Raw genomic sequence first — 7,938 nt, 5'->3', positions numbered from 1 at the left:
TGCATCAAACTGTGAGTCCCGTAATTCATCAGAGCCTCCCTCTGCCCCTGATGGCCCTTCAAATGCCTCCTCCACCTCCTCCTCAGATTCCTCAGACTCAGCTGTTGTGAGCAGAGGCTGGCACGGAATCACAACACTATCCTGCACTGCAGGACCCTTCCCCCGGGTCTGCCGATCTGGATGCGGTTGGGATGGGAATTGTTCATGAAAGGCGGTTACCAAGGCAGGAGCATGAACGGTAGACGCATCCTCCCAGGTGAACTCCTCCAGTCCATAGCCTTTCCATTCAATCAGGTACTGGAAGCGTCCTTTCACCCAACGGGAGTCCCGAATGCTGGCAACCTTATATTCGGGGGCACTGTCTCTATCACGTTGTTCCAGTGGGGGTGGTTCGGCTCGGCGGAGCGGACACACCGGTTGCTCAGAGACCAACAGAGAACGGTGAAAGACCAGATGTACCCGCATGGAACGTGGCAGAGTTAAGCGATAGGCGACCGGATTGATGACAGCCTTGATTGGGAACGGTCTGACATATCAGTGGTCTAATTTCTTGGTTGGCCGGGTTGATGGTAGATTCCTGGTGGACAGCCATACCCAATCTCCCACCAATAGTGGAGGCGTATCCTGCCTTGACCGATCAGCAAACCATTTGTAGTCAGCCTTGGCTTTTTCCAATTGTCGTTGCACCAATCGATGGATCACCTGTAACTCTGCCAGGTAGTCGTTTGCTGGTGGTTCTGGTGCATCTATTGGGGAACTAAGGAAAAACCGAGGGTGATAGCCCACATTTGCTAAGAACGGTGTCATCTGCGTGGAGGTGTGCTGGGAGTTATTGAACGCAAACTCAGCCACCGCCAGATAGTCTACCCAATTGTTCTGCTGCTGATTGACATAGCAGCGCAGATATTGCTCCAGGATTCCAATGACCTTCTCGGTCCCTCCGTCGGTTTGGGGATGATGCGCAGACGAAGGCAGATCTTGACATCCAACGCCTGTATCAACTCCTGCCAGAAATGGGCTGTGAACTGGGCCCCTCTATCAGACACAACCTTATCAGGAAGACCATGCAGACAGAACACCTGCTGGATGAATATGCGAGCAGTGGCGTGGGCAGACGGTAAGCCACGGCATGGAATGAAATGCGCCATCTTGGTCAACATGTCAACCACCACGAATACCATCGTGAATCCAGAAGACGGGGGTAAGTCCGTCAAAAAACCCATGGACACCACTCCCCAGGGTCTTTTGGGTGTCGGCAAGGGTTGCAGTAGTCCGGGTGGGGCCCCTGTCGCTGACTTGGCTTGCCTACAGGAAATACACGATGAGACGTAGGTCTGAACGTCATGTTGGATTCGGGGCCACCAGAAGGTACGGGATACCAAATTCAGGGTCTTGAACAGGCCAAAATGCCCTGCTGCTGGATTATCGTGACACTGGCTGAGGATGAGTCCTCTGAGCGGGCCTCCAGGCACATAGAGCCGATCATGATAGTGGAGGAGTCTATCCACAATTGTCTATGGTGAATTGGGCCCAACCTCCTCCTTTTGCTGAGCCACCCACCCATCCTGCTGCTGGGCCTCCCGAATCCGAGCCCGTACATCTATTGGCTCCCTCACCGCAGCAAAAGATTCAATAGGGAGCACTGTCCTGGGCAGAAGCTTGTCTTCTGCTTGGGAATATTCGGGCTTCCTGGACAGAGCATCCGCTCTTTGATTGTGACCGCTCGGTATGTACGTCACCCGGAAATTGAACCTTGCAAAGAAGAGAGACCATTGGATCTGGCGTTGGTTCAATTTCCGAGTGGTCTGCAGGTTTTCTAAATTCTTATGGTCCATTCGGACCTTGATTTGATGCCGCGCCCCTTCCAGATGATGCCTCCAGGTCTCAAATGCCACTTTAATGGCCAATAGCTCCTTCTCCCAGATGGTATAGTTGCACTCCGCCAGATTCAATTTCCGTGAATAGTACGCGCAAGGGAAGAGGGCACCACCAGGCATCATTGCCTGGCGTAACACCGCCCCAATGGCAATGTTGGAGGCATCCATCTCCATAACAAATGGCCGTTGTGGGTCAGGATGCTTCAGGATGGGCTCCTTCATGAAGGCTTCCTTCAAAGCCTGGAAAGCCCGTTGTTCTGGAGCGTCCCCACTGAAACCGAGTCTTTTTCTGCAGGAGCCGAGTAAGGGGAGCTGTCATGGTAGCAAATCCGGGGATGAAAGTCCGGTAATAGTTGGCGAACCCAAGAAATCGCTGGACATCCTTCACACGACGTGGTGGTTGCCAACTCTGCAAAGACTCCACCTTACTCAGGTCCATGGCGATGCCCTCAGGAGAAATGCGGTGACCCAGGAACTCAATAGTCGTCTGGTAGAACTGGCATTTCTCTAATTTAGCATATAGCTGATGTTCTCGAAGCCACTGCAAGACCTGACGGAGATGCCAATGGTGCTCCTCTTGCGATAGGGAATAGATCAGGATGTCATCCAGGTAAATCACCACAAACTGATCTAACAAGTCCTGGAAAATGTCATTCATAAAGTGTTGGAAAACAGCAGGGGCATTGGTCAGGCCAAAGGGCATCACCGTGTATTCGAAGTGCCTGTACCGAGTACCAAATGCTGTCTTCCACTCATCACCCGACCGAACTCTGACAAGGTTGTAAGCTCCGCGCAAGTCCAGTTTTGTGAAGATTTTGGCCTCACGGAGCCAATCCAAGAGTTCAGGAATGAGGGGCAGTGGGTATCGGTTGTGCACTGTGATGGCATTTAATTTCCAATAATCGCAGCAAAGCTGCAATTCACCAGACTTCTTCTTGACGAAGAGTACGGGTGCAGATACTGTGAGGACGAGGGCCGAATAAACCCCCGAGCCAAATTCTTGTCCAAAAAGTCCCTCAATGCAGCCAACTCGGGGTCCGACATGGAATACAAACGCCCCACTGGGAGAGGCGCGTTAGAGACTAAGTCAATGGGGCAGTCATAAGGCCTGTGCAGGGGTAATCGATCCACCTCAGTCTCGCTGAACACATCAGCATACTCTGCCAATTCAGAGGGTAGGGAGACCCCCGTGGGCCCCTCTACCTGACTGGCACAGATGTGGCGGGTGTGGTCCACACACTGCAGGCTTGGAAAGGTGACCAAGTTCTGAGACCAATAGATCTGGGGGTCATGCGCCCGGAGCCACGCCATTCCCAAGACCATGGGAAAATGCAGGTCGGAGGTGATATAAAACTGAATGGCCTCCTCATGATTACTGATGGCCATACATAGCAGTTGTGTGATGGCCTTAATTGGCCCAGACAGAAGCACTCGACCATCAATGGTCTCTACTAACATCGGCGGATCCACCGGGCATTGGGGAATCGTCCATTTAGCGACAAATGCTGTGTCCATAAAGTTCGTAGTGGCCCCAGAATCAATCAACACATGGACAGGAATCCCCTTGGGCAACATAGGAAGAAGCAGGTGCGCCTCCAAGATCAGATGTTTTGGGGGTCCGTGGGCAGCATCAGAAGGACGTGATTCAGAGTTGCGGGACACCCGACCCAAAAGGCCTTTTAGGTAGGGCATGGCCCGTTTCCCAATAGGGAAGCCAGGGGCAGTCTTGGGACCAGCTCCATCACAGATGCCCCTCGTCACTTCTTGGGGCAGAAAGCAGCCAAATGTCCAGGGTCCCCACAATAAAAACACAACCCCCCTGAATGTCGCCTGTTCATCTCTGCCACTGATAGACAAGGTCTGGCAGCACCTAACTCCATTGGCTCCTCCCTCTGGACCAGGGTCGCACTCACAATGGGGGGCTTATGGCTCTCTGGGGTAGCACGGCGACTCCTTCGCTGCTACAGCCGGGCGTCAATCCTCAGGCAGAGATGAATGAGCCCATTAAGGTCCGGGGAAAGCTCAACACGGGCCAACTCATCCAACATCTCCTCCGACAAGCCATCTTGGAAAGCGTCCATGAGCGCAGCCTCATTCCAGGCTGAATCCTGGCTAAGCAGCCAAAATTCACTGATATAGCCCTGCAGGGGGCGTCGGCCTTGCCTCAGGGCTTTCAAATGCCGGGTAGTTGTCTGAGTCTTGATGGGGTCCTCATACATCAACCGCATGTGATCACAAAACCCCACAAAGTTGTCCAGCAATGGGCTACATTGGGCTAACAAGGGTGTACCCCAACAAGCTGCAGAACCAGAAAGCAGGCTTATCATAAACCCCACTATATCCCGGTCAGTGGGGAAATCCTCTGCTTTGACACTAATGTACAAGTGGCATTGTCCCATGAACACAGGAAACATGTCCGGGTTGCCATCAAATTTGTCCGGTCTCGCCACTTGGCATTTTCTCCTGGGTGGTAATGGAGCAGCAGTAACCTGGGCAGATAGCTGAGAAACTTGAGCAGATAACAAAGCCAGCTGCTGGGAGAGCTGGATGTTCTCAGCATGTAGCTGCTCCATGATAGTAGAGAGTGTGGCTGAAGGCAAAACTGTTCTATCCCAGCCTATTGCTGTCCTTGTTAAAGGCACAAGGACCAAACCCCTGCTGATGCAATAGGCTGGAGACTTTACAACAAAACAAAACTCTTTTAATATGGTTGACAAACCTGTCAAATAGTCCAAAACACAAACAGCAAAACTCAAGTCCAAAGGAAACACAATGCAAACAGACGAGTAGTCACAAGCAAGACAAACAGAGAAGTCACAAGCAAGACGAACAAACCAGGATTCCAAGAAGCACTTTGCAAATGATTGCCTTCAGCAACCATCACCACCCACATCTCCTCTCTTTATTGAGCAGTCCCAAGGCATTGCCTCTCATTGCCTTTTCTTTTTACTCTGGAGGTGCCTCATTGACTGCTGTTGATTTACTCTCACTAATTGACGACGTGTGCGGGCGTCAATTAGCAAGTCCATGAGGTGTGGGTCTTCCGGGTCTGACTCATGCTCCTCACACAGCTGAGCTTCATCAGGAACACGACTGGAGGGCCCAGACTCTGCATCAAACTGAGTCCTGTAATTCATCAGAGCCTCCCTCTGCCCCTGATGGCCCTTCAAATGCCTCCTCCACCTCCTCATCAGATTCCTCAGACTCAGCTGTTGTGAGCACAGGCTGGCACGGAATCACAACAGGGGCATCAAAGTCCTGGTCTGCCGGGCCTGGCAGGCAAGCTTGCAGGCCAGGCAGTCACAACTGCTCCAAGAAGGTCAGAGCGAGCCAGAGGTCCACCCAAGCACTTACAGGACTATGTAAGACTCCTGTCAGTAGGTGGGCAGGCGTTAAGGGTACTTAGAAATCAGAACATGCTCAAAAGACAAATGTTGATTTATAGTAACGCAAAATAGTAAGTATTACTGTGTTATGGTTGAAGGATTGACAAGATATTAGATTTGTAGTATTGTAAAATATTAAGTATTATGTTTTGAAATAAGAGGGGAGGGGTGTTATGTCCTGGGCCTGTTGAGTGACTCAGCAGGTGCAGGAAGTTGCAAAGTGGCCCGGGCAGACCACTTGGATGCCCGGGACCAGACAGGCTGTCTCCAACCTATTGTGCATGCACAAGGCGGGAGAATCCATTGCATTGATTGGCTGACACTGTCCCTGAAAAGGGGTATAAGAGGAATCAGTGTATTGGTATTGGTTCTGTTGTGATCTGAATAAAGAGAAGACTGTTGTTACTCCTGCCTCATCTCAATGCCTTTACATCGAAAACAGAACAGTATAGGTTCTCCTGTTGGACTAGAAGACCTCCAAAGTCCCTTCCAGCTCTATTCTATTCTATTCTATTCTATTCTATTCTATTCTATTCTATTCTATTTAGAATTTCGAATTGTAAAAATTTCAGTAATGCAACCGCTTCATGGAACTCATTATCTGCTCTAAAGCAGACCTGGCTTTATATATTTTAAAAAGTTACTGCTGAAAATTAGTTGGGCAACCAAATTGTGGCTGCAAAATGGGCCACAGGTAGTACTCAAATTATGGAGTCCAATATTTCCATTGCTAAGTAAAACAGTTGTTAGGTGACTTGTGCCCCATTTTGTGAACTTTTTTGCCCCCGTTGTTAAGGAACCCATTGCAGTTGTTAAGTAAATCATGGGGTCCTTAAGAGAAACCAGTTTTCCTCGTTGACTTTGCTGGTTGGAAACCAACTGGGAAGGTCACAAATGGTGATCACATGATTGCGGGACAGTGCAACTCTCAGAAATACATGCCAGTTGCCAGGTATTGATCCCGTGGTGCTACATTGATCATAAGTATGAAAAACAGTCATAAGTCACTTTTTTCAGGGCCATCATAATTCTGAATGGTCACTAAACAAATGGTTATAAGTCAAGGACTAGCTGTATATGATTGGGCTATAACAGAAGTCCCCAACCTTTTGGGCACCACGGACAGGTTCTGTGGAAAGAGATTTTTCCATGGACTGGAGGGGGCGTGGTTTTGTGTGCTGCCTGCATTTGGTGGATGGGGCTTTGCTTGTTTGTGCGGACCGGTTGCTGGCATGCCACGGCCCAGTACCAGTCCATGCACTGGGGGTTGGGGACCCCTGGGCTATATGATGGACTTTGTGACTGCACTTCACAATCTATAGTTCCCTTAAAGTTTAATTGCAGGCAGTGCTCCATGTGGGGAACAAGCTGGTTCAGAGGACTGAAAGATTCTTCTTCAATTGTCTGTGGGTAGTTTCTTTCTATTCAGCCAGGCCTGTGTTGATTATTTACATGGGTTTCAATCACCACCGTATCTGACCATCTGCTCTGTTAAAGGGACTCTATTTGCACAGAAGGAAATTAAGGGAAGCCTTGTCAACAGCCAGCTTTGGGGTGAGATGCTTTCAAGTCCCACCCCACCCTATCAGGGGGTCTTTCTTGCTGATTGCTACTATTTCTCTTCTTCAGCCCCATTAAAAAAAAGTCTTGCTGAGAAAGGCACAATTTTGTAAAAATTCCTACTGTATCTGCCAAATATTAACCTACCCAACTGAGGTACTTTGTGTTATAATCAGCAAAGATTTAACAAATGAGCATTGCCTAATGATCTGGCTGTCTGCCAAAAGAAAAGAGAGGCAGCTTCTCAGACTTTGGGTTAGAAATCACCTTTTCCAATCAAGCTTTCCTGCCTTGAATTCCAGATATTGGTTGTATTTTTACAAGTACAATGTCCAACAATCTCTTGAGGCCAAACTCATCTTCTTGGACCTGATTCCTTCTCACCTTCTTGCCCCTCTCACCATAGGAGGAAGCAATGTTCTGGGTCACTGAACATGCTCAGTTCTCACTGGATTATTTGAGGAAAGGTCCTCTCTTAAGCTGAGTTATGAAGTGTATCTTTAACTTTTGATCTTCCACAGACCCTGGACTTCACCCAAACCACCAACAACTATCCCATTTGTGGTTAATTGACAGATTGGGTTACAATTAACCAACCACCTTTCAACTTAGTGCGTGTTCTGTAAATCCAGCCCATGATTACTTTGTGATTTAAGGTGACATGCAAAGCCAGAAAATTGTTGATTAATCAGGAGCATGTGTGTTATGCAAATGCAGAATATTGCCTTCAGGATTCCCTTCGAAATTAAAAATGAGAAAAAAGAGGATTAAAGAAGACCCAGGTTTGCAGCTAGTTATTGTCAGCCATCTAAGTTGGACAAGAAAACAGACACTGTGTGGTTTCCAGGCTTGGCATTTTATTTGCTATAGGACAAATAGAAACTTAGAAGTCTACCAGAATTTTTCTCTGTCCTATCTTATACTAAAGAGAATCAAAGTGGGTTTATTTTGAGTTTCCTTCTCGTCCCTCTTACATTCCCAGGACAGAGTTGTCATTTTTCTTCCCTTAATGGTTTATCCATTCCATTTTCAAGGTCATTTCCACATTCTTTTATGGTTATCACATGGGGATTGACTGATATTTGGAAACAATTGCTATTTTTAAAAGAGGCTTC

This window comes from Crotalus tigris, unplaced genomic scaffold (assembly GCF_016545835.1).
Source record: "Crotalus tigris isolate CLP2741 ecotype Arizona unplaced genomic scaffold, ASM1654583v1 scf7180000017582.600645, whole genome shotgun sequence".
NCBI classification, from domain to species: Eukaryota; Metazoa; Chordata; class Lepidosauria; order Squamata; family Viperidae; genus Crotalus; species Crotalus tigris.
This window is presented reverse-complemented; position numbering follows the sequence as displayed.